General features: G+C 42.4%; 1 protein-coding gene across 1 annotated transcript in view; it reads left to right on the top strand.

Moving 5' to 3' along the window:
- Positions 1-21810, top strand: part of si:dkeyp-14d3.1 (transmembrane protein 132C) — a 178536-nt gene that overhangs the window by 124047 nt on the left and 32679 nt on the right. The window lies entirely within an intron of this gene.

Raw genomic sequence — 21810 nt, 5'->3', positions numbered from 1 at the left:
ATAAATTATTAGATTTGTAGACAAAACAACTTTTTATCATAATATATATTTTTTTAATCCAATGAAAAAGATATTGTAGGTTTACATATGGTTTTCATATGGTCGGAAAAAATGTGTTTGCACGAGGCTCATGCAATTGCTGTTTATTTACATGTTGGTATTATTTGAGTGTGTAGATGTCTTAATTGAATTCCAGTGACCATTGTCCAGTGACCTGTGTTTAGTGGTTGGATGGTGACTGATTGAGATGGAGTTTCCAGTGAGATGGGTTTAAGCCATTTCATGGAAGGTGGAGCGTAATGAAGAATGGCCAAGTGCACTCAGTTGCATGGCCATTTATTGTTGTATTGACTGCTGGCACAGTCCAAGCCTGACTCATTGCCAGTTGCAAAAAAGGGATAAAACTCAAGTACATTTTGAAAGATTGATTTGTGTTGAATTTTGTCAGAATTCTTTTCAATCTTCTGGTGATGAAAATACTTTGGATATTGACTTCTGTAGTGTCTTTTTGTCTAAGTGTCCTGCCAGTGTTCATCTATAGTTTAATTATAATCTCAATGGCTATATACAGGCTGTATTGTGCCTTGGGATCAAAGCTTGACTTGGACTGAAATAGGTTCCGGTACTCATTTTGGGTGCCGGTAATGTTTACATTTAGGTGCAGGAGCGCCACAATACTTTTGAGCTGATATTCTATAAGAGGAACAGGAGCTCAAGCAGTAGAACATTTGAGGTGCCGGTCGTGAGCTCCGGTGAGCTCCAGCCCAAGTCGAGCACTGCCACTCAGGTTAGTCACTGACAGGTGACAAATGCCGGTAGCAGGCACACATAATTGTCTAATTTGCACAGCAGTAAAGAGAGAACAATAAGGCATATCCTGTAGGTGTGCCTGATTATGAAACGACTAAGACACTGGGAATCATTTATTTGAACCAAATAGGTTTGAATGAGAGTACATCTGTGTTGATTGACAATATACAGGCATTTGTACATTCTACATAACCACTTGTGTTAAATCAATAAACAAATCCGGAACAGATAAGAAGATTCTATTTTTAGAGTATATATTTTCAGATTTAAGCCCAAAGACAGGATAAACAAACACTCAGCGAAAGAAGGCATTTGAAATGGAAACATCAATGACAGGTCGCTTGAGTTTTCTTTTCTTTTCCGTGCCTCTCTCAAACCGAGGCTACACCGCACAAAACACAACACCAAACCCCAAACAGTACAGTGGGATTCAGGCAGAGCCTCCACATCAATGGCTCACTTCTGTTCTCGGAGAAATCCCCCCTCTGACTCGTGACAATGACTGGTAAATGATCCATGGATTGGCTAACTCTCCAACTGGAGTACAGAGACTTCAATCTCTGCACAGTCTGTTTCCCATTCTAACTGGCTGAGCTATCTATAGACAGGCCCATTATGTGCCAAAGACTCTGCCAATTGATGTCTGTTTCACTCTCTTTGAACATGTCATGACGATGAATTCAGCCAAGGAGACAAAAACCTGGGCAAAACCTGGGCCATCCTAATTACAGGTCTCAGGTACATTACTCTGTCTACACTAATGAGCTATAGTGAGGAAGGAACTTTGGCCTCGTTTTTGCGCTCAACATCTTAAAGATGATTTTCTTAAAGTGTGTTTAGGAGGACACTTTTTCTGTAGCCTACTCTACCACATTAGCATTATGTTATACTTGTATATTGAGAACTGATGTCACTCCACGCCAGAATGAGTCTCAGAGGAAAGGGAGCAACCTCAGATAAAGAGGTTGCTGACAGAGGATGTTAGTGCCTTGAGTAGAAATAACTATGTTTATTCTTGCATAAACCAGTTTGGTGAAGAAGACCTAGATTGTATCAGTTTATTTCTAATCATACGTAGCCGTGGCTCATCAGTGTAAACATGACTAATTCATGTCATTTGGCCCTGGGGAATTGAAGGCAGTTTTAAGTATATTTATGATTGCACTGCATGTTTTTAAAAAGATATCTCATCTGACACGCTTCTCCCTTAACCCCACACTAGAGAATAATGCTACTTAAACACATCTGTGTTGACAGGTACAGGCAGGTACTGTCATAGTTTTTTTTGCATGCATATATGGTGCATATATAGTATATAGTCAATTTTTGTAGGTGAAATAGGACAGATGATACCAAATGCAGCAAATGTGCCAGGATGTGTAGAGTGCGATATGTGAGATGCCCATACTTTCCCCTGGTCCCAGATTAGTCTGATATCCCACTCTGTGTTGTGTTTGTCAGTTCGCGGAGGTTATTAGCCCCTGAAGTCGGTAGGTGAGTCACCCTCTCCAGGAGAGGTTAGGCAGTCCCACGCGTAGGTCTGTGGCGGTCACAACATTTCGTCAGCCAGTGATTGTCAAGCAAATAAGTGTCGGTCTCACGGTAATTGACTGTTAATTAACAGAAACACATTTAGAATCTCCTGGCTTCCACACATAGCCTACAAGCCACTGATACAGACCTTTTGGAACATCTACGTTCTAAAAAGTCTAATAAATCCATGTAATATAGCTTACACCTTCAAAATAAATCTATTATTTATTTAAGACAGGTCTAAAGAAGCATGATGTTAAGAAAATGTAGTCTATTTCAGAAGAACAGAATACCATACTCTTGTCCTTATGTTAGGTCCTGATCTGGCAATGCTAAATTGCTGTGGCTAGACTAGTTCATTTAGCAGACAAGATTTGCTTGGAATTCCATGGCATTGTTTTACATTGTTTTATAGTATGAATAATACAATTGAACAAGCTGAATAAAATCTAAATATTTTCTCCAAACGATTTGAGGGAGTGCCCACATTCGGCTATTCTGTGTTGAGCAGTTAACAAAGATATAGGAACTCCTATATGTTTCATTGAAAGTTATTCATGTAACTTTAGTTGTTCTACAATCGTTGGGTTATATGTTTTGATTTTAATACATTTTAAGGCTGCATGATGCGACTCTAATGATGATTTTTTTTAAAGCACTTGATAATGCCTCAAATTTCACGGCGGCATCCCCTTTGTGGCCATAATGTACCCTAAAAAAAGACATCTCCTTTTGAAGCGAGTGGCCATTGTGCCCTTGGCCCGGAGTGTAGCGGCTTTCGTCGTCGGATGAGGAAGAGTTGTCGGACCAAAGCGCAGCGTGGTAAGTGTTCATATTTCTTTATAGCACTGAACACTGAATTAACAAAAACAACAAAGGGAAAAAACACTAAACAGAAATTAACTACCCACAAAAACCCAGTGGGAAAAGGCTACCTACAGTAAGTATGGTTCTCAATCAGAGACAACGATAGACAGCTGCCTCTGATTGAGAACCACACCCGGCCAAACAACAAAGAAATATAAAACATAGAAAATGAACATAGAATGCCCACCCTAGTCACACCATGGCCTAACCAAAATAGAGAATAAAAACCTCTCTATGGCCAAGGCATGACACGGAGTGCTGCGTTGTGCCCTTCTCCCCGAGTGCTGCACGCTCCTAAGCACCTCACACTCAAGTGACTCTCCATCACGTGATCAGGTTTTCCTCACAAGCTACAAGTGAAGACAGACACATTGGGGATGCAAATGCGCACGTCCTTATCCAATTCTGATGTGCATATTGAAGATATTGGAAGAACAGTCCACATTTACTTTTCGCTAGCCAACAAGATGAGTAGGCCTAATGAACATCAAAAGCACTAGCCTATGTTAATCTACTTTCCCCATAGTACAAAAGTCGACCTATTCTATATTGTGTGAGAAACACATATTATAAGTGACCGCAAATGCAATTATGCATGTAATGCTTTTATTATAAAGTTATTATAAATTATCTTCCCCAAATTTGAAGCTCACTCGCTGCTAATGTATGCCAGATAGGTTTAAACCCCTTGTAAAGCAGATTAATGTGCTTAATTTTAAGAAGTTATTCGGTCACTTTAGTTGTTATACAAACCCTATCCAAACATATAGCCCACTATGGGCTAGGCTACATGAGGTGTGCGACTATGAATCGAAAAAGTTGCTAAAAAGGCAGTTTCTTATGCTGGGCATCATTGACAAGTGATAATATATAATTCACAAGTGATAGGCTAATATTGTCACCCATCAGACTTTTCTTGATTTAATCTTGTCTTTACATACTAAATAATATATGTGTGAAATTTATTTTGATTTAGAATGGACCATTATCATGCACTTGTCTCAAAACAGGGCCAGCAGGAAAAATACATGTCATCTATGCACTTAAATAGAGAATGGAGGACACTTTCCCCATGGTTCATTTTCATTCCAGCCAGTTAGACCATACTCATGTTGTAAAGATAAATAATGTGCTTAATATAAGGAAAGTTGAGAAGTAAATATAGTACGCCTAGCCTATAGAAGGCTGATGGGATCCTCCACTTTTTAGTAGAGGCCATCACTGTTTTCTCGCGCAATTGCATAGACTATAGAAATGTTGCGTAACATGAGCTCATGGGCTTTCATGAAGTGTTTGATTTGATTTTTGAACATATTTGCATTGATGTCAGATTGATAAGAGCAACAATAGAGTGCTGAGTTCCAGGCATTTAGCAAGTTTGGTAGGCTACTAATGACTGTCAGCAGCATCAGAGCTTGGAGAAGCCTAATTACCGTGACTAAGCGGTCACGTGGAGTTTGACTGACTTCATGACTCGTGACCGCAGGTGTGGCGGTAATACTAGCACTAGCACTAGAAATTGCTCAGCTCTGCACCCGGGACAAGATTCAACCCAATAGACGTCAACCTGCGAGAATTCAAGTTTTTCCCCCTAGGCATCAGTACGGTGCTGATGTACAAGTAAGTGGCATGTCTGACCAACCTGGTCTCAGAGCAAAACACGTTATATTTTACTAAAGTCTGTGCCACTCCATTTAGTATGATATTTTCCTTTACCTTAGGATGCATTACATTGGTATACCAATGTAATAGGGCCGTACAATACAATATGAGTAGGACGTATAGTATCCCACATCTTAATCGCACCAGTTTGCTTTGACCCGTTTAGTATGATATATTACGTTCGACTGCTTTTGTATGACCAACCACCCTCCTTTTGTTTCTGCCTTAAGTGACCTACTGTCATACCAAACGTAACATATTATACTCATTTGAGTATCTTGCATTTACGTAGGCCAATGTAATGTTACCTGACGTAAAGTAACATATCATACTAAATGGAGTTTCACAGATTTTTTTACATTATAATGTGTTTTGCTCTGAGACCAGGCTGGGCTGATGTGAGCCGTGTGCCGTGGGTTGCTTAATTGGTTCTGTCAAGCCAACTCTATATTCATCACCTAGGCCTGCACACCTTCATGCTCTCAAATCCCATCCCTCATATCTGCCACTGATTGTATCTGTTGGGCGAGTCGTTAATTTCCTGGGCTTGATCTCGAGACAGCCTTAATGTCCTCTGTAAGTATTCTCCCGTTAGCTGCCTAATGTGTCTGATTAATGTGCCTCTTGATCCTCCTGGACGTTTATGATACCTTGAGGGATGAGTTTGACAGAGACTGTATAACTCACAGTGATGTGGTCGCTCCACTCCAGTCCTCTATACAATACCAGCCTACCCCAGTCAGGCTACTGAGGAGGAAGGTGAGTGTGTATGTTAAAGTATTGATTGTGAGTTAAGCTGGCCGATAATGTGCCACTGGGGGCCAGTGTTAGCACATCAGTGTAATGTGTTAGGATGGCTGGACTTCATCTGCCATGTCCTCCATAATTGTTTCTGCTCAGATTATTGTGAGTGGATTAGAGAAGTGCCAGCAGGCAGTTCATTTGGCTGTCAGGTGCCATAGTGTTGTATGTTAATCAACCCAAGCACTCAGACATGCTGTCAGACCATGTTGCTTTCCTCCACACTCAGTCCTGACAGATGTAGGTGTAATATAATATCTTCGACAGTGATTATCTTCGCGGCCACAGCACTGTGAATCAAAAACAGTGTTGCATTGTGGTGTTGGCCACACCTGAGCGCTTTGGAGCTGTGACCATGTTTGGTGAAAAGCATGGATAGATGGTACTTGAAGAGATGTTGCTGAGTTCCATATTGTTTACCAGTAATGTCACTACCATATATCATCAATGATCACTGTTAAGTCATTTTGGGTATTTCCAATCTGAATGTGATGGGCTGTGCCGACCTGTTGTAGTTCAAACTCTAGGAAAAGTGGCTTTTACATTTGTCTGTCAAAGATAGGGTTGCAAAGGGGGGTATATACTGAAACTTCCAGATCTTCGAGGATCCTTCAAGGATTTTAAGTAGTCTATCACAAGACGTCTAGTGACCATTTAAAACATTATCCTGAATATAAAACATCAACTTAGTTAATACCATTGATGTGTAATACTGTATGTGGGTTTCAGCATGAAATATCCTTTATACATTTTTAAAAACGTGTATTTACTTATTTATTTACTATGTTTTGCCGTCAAACTGGTGGCAGTTGTGAAATAGTTAATAGTTGGAAGAGTTGCAGAGTTAATTGAAAATAATGACATTGTTGATTAGATGCTTTTTTTAATTAACGAGGCTATTTTCTCTTGAACCATATGGTCTATCTATTAAAACTCATGGACAATATTGACACAGATATAATAAATGAATACTGTATATGAATACATTTTTTAAAAGTTATTCAAGTATAAATTGCCAAAGTTACAATAGATTGCCATATGTTTTCTGTTACTGAAGATTCTGTTAACTCTATAGACAGAAAGAGAGAAGAGGGAGCAAACAATAGAGCCTGATATCACACTGGCAGTTAGCCTAGCGGCTAAGAGCCCTGGTGTAACGCTCGTCAAAATGGGTAGACCAAGGCGCAGCGTGATTTGAGTTCATCATACATTTATTAGAATGAGAACCAGCAACCAAAATAATAAAGAGAAACAAACAAATGAACGTACAGCATTGTAGGGCTCAAAAGCAACAATACAAAAACAAGATCCCACAAACAACAGGTGGGAAAAGGCTACCTAAATATGATCCCCAATCAGAGACAACGATAGACAGCTGTCTCTGATTGGGAACCATACCAGGCCAACATAGAAATACAAAAACTAGACTACACATAGAACTAATAAACTAGAACACCCGCCAGTCACGCCCTGACCTACTACACCATAGAAAATAAAGGCTTTCTATGGTCAGCACGTGACACCTGGGCCAGTAAACAAAAGGTTACTGGATCAAATCCTGAGCCTACTAGGTGAAAAATCTGTTGATGTGCTCTTGAGCAAGGCACCTAACCTTAATTACTCCTGTAAGTCGCTCTGGATAAGAGCGTCTACTAAAACATAAATGTTAACCCTTGAATACATTTTCGTGGCCCCGCTGAAATGTATTTAGTGTAATATAAAAAGCAGGCTTTTTAAAGTGGCAATATGTAACTTTTTGGGGACTCGACCAAATTCACATAGAAATGTGAGTTATAAATCTACCATTCTACTTGAAAGCAAGTGCATGTGCACTATTTCTATGCTTCCTGTTCTGACATTTTGTTTTTGTGTCTTTTACTTTTGGTTTTGTCCACCAACTTCAAACAGCTGAAACAACTATATTTTTAGTTATGGAAACTACAGTATTCAGACCCCTTGACTTTTCCCACATTTTGTTATGTTACAGCCTTATTCTAAACTTGATTAAATTGTTTTTTTTCTTAATCAATCTACACTCAATACCTCATAATTGCTAGTTTATACATTTCTTTAAATGGAAATATCACATTTACAGAAGCATCCAGATGCTTTACTCAGTACTTTGTTGAAGCACCTTTGGCAGCGATAACAGCATCGAGTCTTCTTGGGTATGACACTTCTTGGGAGTTTCTCCCATTCTTCTATGCAGATCCTTTCAAGCTCTGTCAGATTGGATGGGGACCATTGATGCACAACTATTTTCTGGTCTCTCCAGAGATGTTCGATCGGGTTCAAGTCTGGACTCTTGCTGGGTCTCTCAAGGACATTCAGAGACTTGTCCCGAAGCCACTCCTGCGTTGTCTTGGCTGTGTGCTTAGGGACGTTGTCCTGTTGGAAGGTGAACCTTCACCCCAGTCTGTGGTCCTGAGCGCTCTGGAGCTGTTTTTCATCAAGGATCTCTCTGTACTTTGCTCCGTTCATCTTTCCCTCAAACTAGTCTAGCAGTCCCTGCCGCTGAAAAACATCCACACAGCATGATGCTGCCACCACCATGCTTCACTATGGGGATGGTCCTAGGTTTCATCCAGACGTGATGCTTGGCACTTAGGCCAAAGAGTTGAATCTTGTTTTCATCAGACCAGAGAATCTTGTTTCTCATGGTCAGAATCTTTAAGTGCCTTTCGGCCAACTTCAAGTGGGCTGTCATGTTCCTTTTACTGAGGAGTGGCTTCCATCTGGCCACTCTTCCATAAAGGCCTGATTGGTGGAGTGCTGCAGAGATGATTGTCCTTCTGGAAGGTTCTCCCATCTCCACAGAGGATCTCTAGAGCTCTGTCAGACTGACCATCGGGTTCTTGGTCACCTCCCTGACCAAGGCCCTTTTCCCCAGAGTCCTCAGTTTGGCTGGGAGGCCAGCTCTAGGAAGAGTATCGGTGGTTCCAAATTCTTCCATTTCATAATGATGGAGACCATTGTGTTATTGGGGACCTTCAATGCTGCAGAAATGTTTTGGTACCCTTCCCCAGATCGGTATCTCAACACAATTATGTCTAGGAGCTCTACGGACAATTCCTTCAACCTCACGGCTTGGGTTTTGCTCTGACATGCACTGTCAACTGTGAAACTGTAATGGGTGTCGTCGCCGGAAGAGGCCAATACAATGACCGAACAGCTTCGATGTGCAAACTACCTGCACACAAACAAAGAACAAGATCCCACACAGAAGGAGGGAAAAGGGCTGCCTAAGTATGATCCCCAATCAGAGACAACGATAGACAGCTGCCTCTGATTGGGAACCACACTCAGCCAGAAACAAAGAAATACAAAACCTAAAAATAAAGAACATAGAATGCCCACCCAAATCACACCCTGACCAAACCAAAATGGAGACATAAAAAGGCTCACTAAGGTCAGGGCGTGACAGTACCCCCCCCCCCCCCCAAAGGTGCGGACTCCGGCCGCAAAACCTGAACCTATAGGGGAGGGTCTGGGTGGGCATCTATCCGCGGTGGCGGCTCTGGTGCGGGACGTAGACCCCGCTCCACCTCTGGCTCACCCCACTTTGGTGGCACCTCTGGTGCGGGGACCCTCGTCGCCGACCCCAGACTGGGGACCCTCGCCGCGGGCCCCGGACTGGGGACCCTCGTCGCGAGCCCCGGACTGGGGACCCTCGTTGTGAGCCCCGGACTGGGGACCCTCGTTGCGGGCCCCGGACTGGGGACCCTCGTTGCGGGCCCCGGGCTAGGGACTGTCGCTGGAGGCTCCGGATTGGAGGCCGTCGCTGGAGCCTCCGTGCCATGACTCATCGCTGGAGGCTTCGTGACATGGATCATCACTGGAGGTGTCGTGCCATAGATCATCGCTGGAGGCTTTGTGCCATGAATCATCACTGGAGGCTTCGTGCCATGAATCATCACTGGAGGCTTCATGTAATGGATCATTACTGGGCCGTGGAGACACACTGGAGGTCTGGAGAGCAGAGCTGGCACAACCTTTCCTGGCTGGATGCTCACCCTAGCCCGGCAACTGTGGGGTGCTGGCACAGGACGCACTGGGCTGTGAGAGCACACCGGAGACACTGTGCATAGAGCCGGCGCAGGATATACTGGACCGAGGAGGCGCACTGGAGGTCTGGAGCGTAGAGCTGGCACCACCCTTCCTGGCTGGATGCACACCCTAGCCCGGCAACTGCGGGGTGCTGGCACAGGACGTACTGGGTTGTGGACACGCACCGGAGACACAGTGCACAGAGCCTGCTCAGGATATCCTGGACCGAAGAGACACACTGGAGGCCAGATGCGCTGAGCCGGCACCATCCGTCCTGGCTGGATGCCCACTCTAGCCCGGCCGATGCGGGGAGCTGGTATATAACGCAGTGGGCTATGAGTGTGCACTGGGGACACTGTGCGCTTTACCGCATAACACGGTGCCTGCCCGGTCACTCTCTCCCCACGGCAAGCACGGGAGTTGGCTTAGGTCTATAACCTGACTCCGCCAATCTCCCCGTGTGTCCCCCAAAAAAAATGTCTGGGGCTGCCTCTCGTGCACGCCTCGTTGAGCCAACTCCTCATAGCATCGCAGTTCCGCCTTAGCTGCCTCCAGCTCCTCCTTAGGACGGCGATATTCTCCCGCCTGTGCCCAGGGTCCCTTGCCTTCCATTATCTCCTCCCATGTCCACTCCTCTACTTCTGTAACGGGTGTCGCCGGAAGGAAGAGACCAAGGCACAGCTTTCTTTGAGTTCCACATAATTTAATAACGAAGTGAAACTTTGAAAGGACAAAACAATAAAGAATACAACGACCAAACAGCTTCGATGTGCAAACTACCTGCACACAAACAAAGAACAAGATCCCACACAGAAGGAGGGAAAGGGCTGCCTAAGTATGATCCCCAATCAGAGACAACGAAAGACAGCTGCCTCTGATTGGGAACCACACTCAGCCAGAAACAAAGAAATACAAAACCTTGAAATAAAAGAAGATAGAATGTCCACCCAAATCACACCCTGACCAAACCAAAATAGAGACAGGGCGTGACTGAAACCTTATATATACAGGTGTGTGCCTTTCCAAATCATGTCCAATCAATTGAAATTACAACTGGTGGACTTCAAGTTCTAGAAACATCTCAAGGATGATAAATGGAAACAGGATGCACTTGAGTTTCATTTTGAGTCTCATAGAAAAGGTTCTGAATACTTATGTACAGTTGAAGTCGGAAGTTTACATACACTTAGGTTGGAGTCATTAAAACTTGTTTTTCAACCACTCCACAAATGTCTTGTTAACAAACTATAGTTTTGACAAGTCGGTTAGGACATCTACTTTGTGCATGACACAAGTAATTGTTCCAACAAAGATCATTTGTAAAAATCCCAATAACTTCACAGATTTCATCATCTCCAGGTGTAGGCAAGACCATAAGCAAATAGATAAACTGGGATATGACTAAAGAGTTAAACAGGGTGATTTTTCCACAAATAGAAAGGTATTTACCTTTCCGTGTATACCGAGTATATCCACCATCACCAGCAGACCATTTTATTGGTAAAGTAAAAGTAGTATTTTTTTAGTGGTCCAATACGTAATACAGTACACTTAAATTTGGTTGTAATCCAGAGAGGTTAGAAAAATTATCTAGATCCACTATGAGGCTGTGGAGGGATCCAAGTTGTGGATTTAAAAGAAAACGTGAATCATCAACGTACAATGACACCTTTGTTTTTAAGCCCTGTATTTCTAATCCCTTGATGTTATTGTTGGATCTGATTTTCATAGCTAACATTTCGATGGCCATGATAAATAGATATGCCGATAGTGGACAACCTTGTTTTACTCCTCTTGACAGTGAGAAGTAGCATATTATATTAGTAGCATATTATTTATTATTTTACACCTAGGGTTACTATACAAGATTTAAACCCATTTTATAAGAGATTGTCCAAAATTGAAATGTTCCAGGCATTTATATTTAAACCCAAGTGGTACTTTATCGAAATAGTTTTTTAATTAATATTTTTTAATATGATTTAAGTTCTTTTTTGCCATTTTTTCTCCCCAATTTCGTGGTATCCAATTGGTAGTTACAGTCTTGTCTCATTGCTGCAACTCCCGTATGGACTCGGGAGAGGCGAAGGCCGAGAGCCGTGCGTCCTCCGAAACACAACTTAGCCAAGCCGCACTGCTTCTTGACACAATGCCCACTTAACCCGGGAGCCAGGTGCACCAATGTGTCGGAGGAAACATCATACACCTGACAACTGTGTCAGCGTGCACTGCGCCCGGCCCGCCACAGGAGTCGCTGGCGCGGGGGGGACAAGGACCCTCCCCTAACCCGGACGACACTGGGCAAATTGTGCGCCGCCCTATGGGTCTCCCGGTCACGGCCAGCTGCGACAGAGCCTAGACTTGAACCCAGAATCTCTAGTGGCACAGACCACAGCACCACTCGTGTGGCCCCAAAAACCTTTTCAAAGTCCGGTATGAATAGCAGACCTGGTTTCCCAGATTTTTCATAGTGTTCTATTGTTTCCAGTACTTACTTTATATTATCTCCAATGTATCGTCCATGTAAAAAAAAAACTGTCCGATTAGAATGAATAATATCCGACAATACCTTTTTAATTCTATGCGCTATACATTTTGCTAGAATTTTTGCATCACAACACTGAAGTGGGCGTCCAATTTTTTTAAATGGACTGGATCTTTATATTTCCCACTTGTATCCTGTTTCAGTAATAATTAAATCAGACCTTCTTGTTGAGTGTCTGATAATCTACCATTAACATAGGAGTGGTTAAAACATGCTACATGGTTAAACCTTACAAAACTTGCAGGATTCGTTTGAGGGCTGCCTGAACGTGTTTGTTACGAGGGCCCATAATAGCTATTGGAAAAAAGTATTTCTAACCAGTTTATGCATGTGCTAGTCAACGCATAGCTATGAGACTTTTATGTTAGCTAGCTAGTGTTCACGCAGTGAGCTAAGCCAAAGAAAATGTGGGAATAGCATTGCTTCTTTGGTCCTGAGAGTCTCTATTGACCATGGCATGCTGGAAATTCCATTGTAGGTGGAAGAGCATCATTGAGCCAACAGCTCAAGAGCGAGGGGGTTCGAGTGTATAGCGCATGCCTGACCTGGAAAATTGCCCGCTAACCCAGTAGTGCCTGCTGCGAATTAGACTTGACAGGCGTGAGCTAGCTTAATAGATGCCTCGCCACTAATGAAGTGAGCACTGTGTATAAACACTATAACGTGGAGCTAATGTAGTTGTTAGCTAGCAAGCAACTAGCTTGTGGGCTAAAGGCATGCTAAAGCTAGCACAGTGTTAGCTAAAGAGAACCGCATGAATAGCATTACTTCTTCGGTCCTGAGAGTCTCTATTGATCATAGAACAATGAGGTATAACTGGTCTGTTTAGCAAACGAAACAAGTGAATGTTAGATGTACTAAACGAAAGAGCAAGCTGGCATTTCCATCGTAGGTGGAAGAGCCAGTAGCAGCTGGCTTCCCAGCATCATCGAGCCGGGGAGCTAGTATAGTTGTTAGCTAGCTAGCAACCAGCTTGTGGGCTAAAGGCATGCTAAAGCGGGCACAGTGCTAGCTGAAGGGAACCACATGGGTACTGATCTTCGGATAAAATATCTCATACGACTGTAAAGCAGAGAGGCTAAACCGGTCAGTTACAAATGAGTGAATGTAGGTTGTCCTAAATGAGAGAAGGGCCTCGGGTAAAGCTAGCTAGCTTTCGCCACGTGGTAGCTATTTAGCACAGTGCTAGCCAGAGAAAATGTGTGCTTTCTTAGTCTCTCGACGAACAAAGTGTTTCTCTCGACCTTCGAACTGTGACGATAGGACAGTCAGTCTAGTCAACACGACCCAATGAGATGTGGGTTGCACTAAAGGAGGAGAGTTAGCAATTCTACCTTTTGGCCAGGTATAAAAGCAAATTTGGTGGTATAGCTGGCCTTTCAGCGAGCTGGCCGAGTTAGCTAGCCAGGACTCCGCAGCTAGCCATGTGATGCTAGCTGCTACAGGAGAATTAGGGAGTAGAAATAGCAGAAGAGCTAATTCTACACAAAAACGTTCCGTTCGTTAGATTTTCAACACAAAAAGACAAGCGCTGAGGTTCTACGGTCAGCAGCGTTAACCTTGTGGTTCACCTGAGAACAGTTGATCAGGAAGACAGGGATCAAGTCGTGCTGAGGAGAGCTTTAGGAATGTAGTGATCTTCGCAAGGAAGAGAGAAAGAATAACCAGAGGGCAGGATGAGATGCGCCTTATTTAAAGGGAGGGGCTCACCTCATTCGCCACTCAACTTGTCTGTCTCCAACAGACGTTGTGTGATTGGTTCTTATAATAGTGAATCCGCCTATCAGTGAATCCCAGTGTGAGACATCGAAACAAGTATTTGAAAGAGAACCAGTGGAAAGAAATCCATTTTGGGAATTGAAGTCTAAAGCAGTCATTGATATCAGACGATGAAGAGAGCTCTGATGCTTGACTGTAGCCCTTGGGCTACCCTACACAGTGAACTCCAGACCTTCTTATAGAGACTCATGTCAGGGAGAGAGAAAATAAGTAATAAGGGCCAAGAAACCAGAAAGCCTTGTTCTTTTGTTTGGTGAAAGTGAGGGACATGAGCAACAACAGGACATGAGCAACAACAGGAAAGATGGAAAGTTCCACTTGAGCAGCTGGGAGTCTGGAGTTCTTAACAGTAGCATAGCTTATTCATGACGGGCCCAAGGGCCCTATCACCACCCAGATTTCCATTAGAATGTAAATACTTTTGTTGGTAAGGCTGTGTGTTAATATTACTAAGTATTGTAACAACAGAGCAGAACCAAATCTAAGGGCACATTTGAAGCTGTTACCAGAGAAGCCGCAATATAGCCAATACATTCAGCACCACGGAAAGCACAAAGCGGTCAAAAAACACCCTACTTTATCTGCAAAGATTATATAATAAAACGTAAATATATAGATCAATATCTTGACAAAAACACCGAAACACAGCTAATGACCAGCTACAGCTATGCTCGCCGAAGTTATGCACAGTGTCAAAACTGACATACCAGTATTTCAGATGACCTGCCTCCCACAGAGGCCTATATCAAAAACACCAGCAAATCAATCAAGTGGAGCATTCAAACAGATTGCTTAAATGGCAGCATGCCTTTTAACAGTATATGATGCATATGTGCTTACTATTATGTTATAGCCTAGTTAAATGTATAGGCTATGATGACAATGAAATGGCTCAGCGGCCGTGCACCAGAACATGGTTTCCAAAGACAGATCGAGCATAGTCGTAGATTGACAAGCAATGTAAATTAATCTCAATAAATCTTGATTTATATAGGCTGTCTGGGTAGCCTGCCCTGTAAAAATATAAGCTTACTCACTCATTTGATTGGCATTTGACGGGCCTTGCGCTCTGCGAAGTCGTTGACTATGGCATTCAAATCCATGGTCCTGGCCCTGGTGTTTTCAATGAACAGAATGGCCAGTGTGGAATTTTAATCCACAATGAGCATCTTGGCCATGTCTCTCAGTGTAGTGTGCTTTGCTATTTCCTTCTTAAAACAGGCCCTGAAAGAGAGTAATTGGCTAGGGAAGCTTGCTTGCATTACCTTTGATGTAATGTTCAGCCAGCCGGCTGGTGGTCTCATAGAGCGCATCACCATCTGCGTTGGCCAGGGTAGAGGGATGGATGGAGTCAAACAGACTCTATATTGCCCGCAGACTTTTACATTTGTTTGACAGCTGGTGGATAACGATGTCAAGGTGTGCATTAAAGATGTTGACTCTAAAACTACTCTCCCCATCAGACAGTCGCTCGTCCTCGCATAGCTCATCAAAATGACACCTCGCCTTCCTTTTCCGGGTGTCTTCAAATGCCTTCTGAGCTCCCCATTTGTCAGCAAGGGTCTCTGCAGTGACTTTGGCCTTCTCAAAATCCTGTCGGAATCCGGACAGGACCTCTATCATGTCCTTGAGTAGACTGACTGCCCTGTGCAGGCCTGCGTCTTTGGCCTGTAGCATTTTGGAGACAACGTTCACATTTTCTAAAACCTTAGTCTGCAGAACGACGAAAAAATGTGAATACATTTTTCCATTTTCTTTTTCAGTGCTGCATCATTGCTCTCGTCCTTCTTGTCACTTGAAAACACAATCTTGGTGAGGTCCTTTATTACGTCCCCATACCTGTATCTCAGGGCGGCAGGGGACTCATATCTAGATGACCAGCGGGTGGGACACAGTCGTTTTAGTCACATTTTCTTTTCTGATGCAAAATCAAATATACCACTCAACATTGACCATCTCTTTATGCTACGCCCGAAGAAGGTGTATAACAGTTCAACAGTATCATAAAACTGTTTAATCTCTGGCACATTTTTGACAGAGTCTTATAGAGCCAGGTTAACATTGTGCGCTGCGCAATGCACATAAACAGGAAGCGTCTCTTTTTCGGATATTCTGGCCTGCACACCCGAATAGACCCCGTTCATGTTAGGAGCTCCATCATACCCCTGCCCATGACATTTTGAAATATCCCGCCCATTATCTTCTATGCTGCACAGGATTTTATGTTGAAGCTCAGCTGCTGATGTGTCAGCAGTCTCCAGAAATCCAAAAAACGACTCTGTGATGGTCAGATCTGTGGCGACATTATTTGCAACCCTTATCACTCTCACATAGCAATAAACTTGGCTTAACTGGTCTACTTTGGATACATCCAATGTGGTGTCCATAATAATAGAAAAAAATGGGGCTCCCTGAATGTCACACTTCACTCGCTGGCTAAGATATAAATCAGCTCATTTTGAGGACTGAGATAGTTAACGGATCCTGCGGGGCGTTCTGAAAGTTATTTCAGAACTGGGTCATAAAATGACAGCAGTTCAATTATACTGAGAAAATTCCCACTTTTGACCTGTCCCAGCCTTTCACGGTGCCCTCTGAATGCCAAATTACATGACCACGTGTGAAAGTTACATTAGATGGCGCCAATCTCTCACCCCATTGACCCACGCATCAGAGAAGAAAGGGGCACTCCAATCTCCGAACAGCCAGCAAGGCTCACAAAACGCGCCATCTAGCTTGGCCAAATAACATAGCCATGTAAGTGGTAATTTGATTCCAGCCTTGGTTGTAGTAGTGTAATACGACTCTGAAAAAGACCGCCTTTCGCCAACACTTGGAAATGGGCCATTAGGCTTACACGAGCCTAATGCAATAATGTGCCATTTATCTTTTGCATCCACATTTGTTGCATAATTCCCCGTCAGTTGGATAGGTAAAAAGGCTGTCTGTCCCACTTCCACCTGTTTCCTCAGCTGCCACGATTCTAGCCTCGCCCTGCTCCTCTTCCTCCCTGCCCGGCCCGAGGATAGCTTGTCCGTGGTAGTATGGCCTGGCTTGTGCTCAGGGTCGTATCCGCCGATACCTGACAATCTGTATCCTCTGTTCAAAGTTGCTTCTTCTGGCACAATGGAACAGCTTGCCTTGGCTCACTTGACCTGCGAAAAGCTGCTGCTGGCGATGATAAACCTACATCCTCTTCTGGTCCCGCTACATTGCTTGTGCTAGCAATGGCTGCACTTGAACTGCATTTGAAAAAGGAATCTAATTTAACTAATTTTGATACCTCCTTTGCTTTCTCATTTTTGGCCTTCCTCTTTTGGGCTCCACTTTTGTGATGATACATTGCTGATTTTACAATCCATAATTTTCTATTCTCAACTTTCTCTCTTTATTTTATTTTTCTTGGCCATTGTCTTTTGATAGCTTCCCGGGGCAGCCCTAGATAGGCTTAAAACAAACATCTCAAAAACAACTTTCTCTGGCTGAGTCACTCACTGTTGTGCAGCACGTCATTAGAATGCGTAGCTGAACACTGTATGCTGGAAAACAGCCCGTTTGTTATTTTTGATTAAAACAAAATGGCTAGTAAATAAGAATACCAACCTTATTTTTGCATGGATTCCGTAACGCATTTAGCTGTTAACAATTAAGAAACACCACTAACCAAACAACAGTGCTAGTGGCTGTACTGCAGACACCGGTCGTCGTCATGGGAAAGACGCATTGTTAAAAACTCTTGAAAAACAACTGGTTGCAGTAAAGAGCCAACCTGGATACTAAGGAGATCCTGAGGGAAATCGACGAGTACCAACAGCTTTACGCTATGAAGGAACAACATGCTCCATCATGGAAAGATCTGAATACCTCACAAAATAACTCTAACCCGACAAAAAAAAGAAAAACAGATTCATCTACAGACACAGACGATTTACTTACTGTTGAAGTAGAGGCTTGTGCTCTGACTGGAATTCATGCAATACTGGAAAGTTTTGTGAGGAGGTAGCAGGGCTGAGGGGGAGTTTGGAGTTTAGCAAAAGTTAAATTCTCACGCTCTAAGGAGAGAACAAGGCACTCACATCCAAGGTAAAAATCCACAATTCCAACATGGATTGTCTACTCAGGGAAAACAGGGTGATGAAGGAGTCGCAGCTAGACATACAAAGTTGTAGCATGCGTGAAAATCTAATATTTTCTGGGATTCCTGAGGACGCATCCAATAATCCAGAGGGCACGATCAGAGAATTTATGCAATTGTAAACAAGGTGGCTTTCCAACGTGTACACAGACTTGGAGCTCGGAGGGCCAAGGGTCCCCAACTGATCATTGCAAAATTTGAACACTACCAACAAAAGAAGCTGATCAAAAGCAGGGGAAGGGAGCTTAAAGGTACTAAATTCGGTCTCAATAACCAATTTCCATGGGAGATAAACGAACGTCGCAAGAGACTGAAATCCTGTACAGAGGCAACAAAGGGAGAGAGGTAAGACTTATTTTCCACCATCATTTGCCAATAAATTCATTCAAAATCCTACAATGTGGTTTTCTGGATTTTTTTTCTCATTTTGTCTGTTATAGTTGAAGTGTACCTATGATGAAAATTACAGGCCTCTCTCATCTTTTTAAGTGGGAGAACTTGCACAATTGGTGGTTGACTAAATACTTTTTTGCCCCACTGTACATACACATACACACTTGATCTCACTCTCTTCTCTCACTCCCTCTTTCTCTCTCTTCTCTCCCTCTCTCACCTCTCTCCCTCTCTCACCTATTGTCGAGAACTGTTCTATAATTTCATGTTTCTTGTTTGTCTATCTTTTCTATGTCTTTGTCTTCATGTTTATATATGTTTACAACAAGCAAGTGGAAGATATCAGAATAGGGACATTGGGGAATAATAACATATTGTACGGGATACATTTGTACTGTAGTGATGTTGTCTCATAGTAATGCAAGGTCTCATGATCATGTGAAACGTCAATTGCTATGGAAATGCTGGGATGTGTTTTTCAATGATGTTAAAGGTAATTATGATGCAACTACGATGGTGATACGATATGGATTACAATTATCATCATGAATATTAAGGCTATACGCACTACATGTTACACACATAGACACTTAACCATGCGAATTGGCAGGGTTATTATTTATTTGGACATCACACATTATAGTCTTACTCTTATACAGACATTGTACACACTCTCACTAAATCACATCCAATATCATACACATCAACTTACTCAGATTTACCACACACATAATATCTTATCTCAATTTTCTAACATCTGTGGCATTGGCTCACAGGCAAACAGGCAAGGGAATAAAACATATATTGCTAGAACCTATATCTTGAATTCTAAATATCAGTCATTTGAAAGCTCTAATTTTGACTGTCATACCTCTGATGGCAGTAACTTTACAAGCACTAATTATGGTCAATTTAGACTGGAATAGTATCTAGTTATGGTAAGGGGTGAAATAAGTAGAGCCAGTTATAATTGTAATGATTTAGCAGATTATAATAAAAGAAGATCAGTCTTTACGTGGCTAAAAGAAAAGGAATATAACATATACTGTTTACAGGAAATGCACTTTACATTCTTTACATGAAGTTGCGTGGAAAAAGGAATGGGGTGGTGAAATAATTTTCTGTCATGGACAAAGGAACTCAAAAGGTGTGATGATATTAATTAACAAAAATGTCGATCTGAATGTGCATATAGTTAGGAATGATTCACAAGGAAGGTGGATCTTTTTTTATATGAAAGTGGACGAAAAAGAGATTTGGCTCATTAATCTATATGGTCCATATCAGGATGATCCATACTTCTTCGAAACTATTTATACCAATTTATTGAACTTACAGACAACAAATGATCAAATCATTATGGTAGGAGACTATAACACAGTGTTAAGTACCTCAATGGACCGTAAAGGAAATCACTCTACAAACTATCATCACTGTGCCCTTAAGGAAATAACAAATATTATGGACACATTAGAAATAGTGAATATTTGGAGACTAAAAAACCCAGATCTAGTGAGATATACATAGAGGAGACTTAATCAAGCTAGTCATCATGACAACTTTCTTCTCTCTTTCTCTCTTTCATCAAAGCTTTAAAAAGTTTTAATAGGAGACAGAATGCGGATCATCATCTACAGTGGCTTGCAAAAGTATTCACCCCCCTCGGCATTTTTCCTATTTTGTTGCCTTTACAACCTGGAATTAAAATATATTTTTTGGGGGGTTGTATCATTTGATTTACACAACATGCCTAACACTTGGAAGATGCAAAATATGTTTTATTGTGAAACAAACCAGAAATAAGACAAAAAAACATCAAACTTGAGCATGCATTACTATTCAACCTCCAAAATCAATACTTTGTAGAGCCACTTTTTACAGCAAATACAACTTCAAGTCTCTTTGAGTATGTCTCTATAAGCTTGGCACATCTAGCCACTGGGATTGTTTCCCATTCTTCAAGGCAAAACTGATCCAGCTCCTTCAAGTTGGATGGATTCCGTTGGTGTATAACAATCTTTAAGTCATACCACGGATTCTCAATTGGATTGAGGTCTAGCCTTTGACTAGGCCATTCAAAGACATTTAAACGTTTTCCCTTAAACCACTCGAGTGTTGCTTTAGCAGTATGATTAGGGTCATTGTCCTGCTGGAAGGTGAACCTCCATCCCAGTCTCAAATTTCTGGAAGACTGAAACAGGTTACCCTCAAGACTTTCCCTCTATTTTGCACCATATATAATTCTTCAATTCTGACCAGTTTCCCAGTCCCTGCCGATGAAAAACATCCCCAGAGCATGATACTGCCACTACCATCCTTCACTGTGGGGATGGTGTTCTCGGGGTGATGTGGATGTTGGGTTTGCGCCAGATTAGCATTTTCCTTGATGGCCAAAAAGCTAAATTTTTGTCTCATCTGACTAGAGTACCTTCTTCCATGTGTTTGGGGAGTCTCCCACATGCCTTTTGGTGACCACCAAACGTGTTTGCTTATTTGTTTCTTGAAGCAATGTCTTTTTTCTGGCCACTCTTCCGTAAAGCCCAGCTCTGTGGAGTGTATGGTTTAAATGGGTCCTATGGACAGATACTCCAACCTCCGCTGTGGAGCTTTGCAGCTCCTTCAGGGTTATCTTTGGTCTCTTTGTTGCCTCTCTGATTAATGCCCTCCCTGCCTGGTCCGTGAGTTTTGGTGGGCGGCTCTCTCTTGGCAGGTTTGTTGTGGTGCCATATTCTTTCCATTTTTTAATAATGGATTTAATGGTGCTCCGTGGGATGTTCAAAGTTTCAGATATTCTTTTATAGCCCAACCCTGATCTGTACTTCTCCACAACTGTTTGGAGAGCTCCTTGGACTTCATGCTGCTGCTTGCTTGGTGGTGCCCCTTGCTTACTGGTGTTGCAGACTTTGGGGCCTTCAGAACAGGTATACTGAGATCATGTGACAGATCATGTGACTCGTAGATTACACACAGGTGGACTTTATTTAACTAATTGTGTGACTTCTGAAGGTAATTGGTTGCACCAGATCTTATTTAGGGGCTTCATAGCAAATGGGGTGAATACATAGGCACACACCACTTTTCCGTTTTAATTTTTTTAAAAAAATTTAAGTTATTTTTTTATTTCACTTAACCAATTTGGGCTATTTTGTGTTTGTCCATTACATGAAATCCAAAATAAAAATCAATTTAAATTACAGATTGTAATGCAACAAAATAGGAAAAATGCCAAGGGGGATAA

This window comes from Oncorhynchus mykiss, chromosome 11 (assembly GCF_057628025.1).
Source record: "Oncorhynchus mykiss isolate SJ-2025 chromosome 11, ASM5762802v1, whole genome shotgun sequence".
Taxonomy (NCBI): domain Eukaryota; kingdom Metazoa; phylum Chordata; class Actinopteri; order Salmoniformes; family Salmonidae; genus Oncorhynchus; species Oncorhynchus mykiss.
Note: the sequence above shows the minus strand (reverse complement) of the source record. Positions and strands in the feature narration are given on the sequence as shown.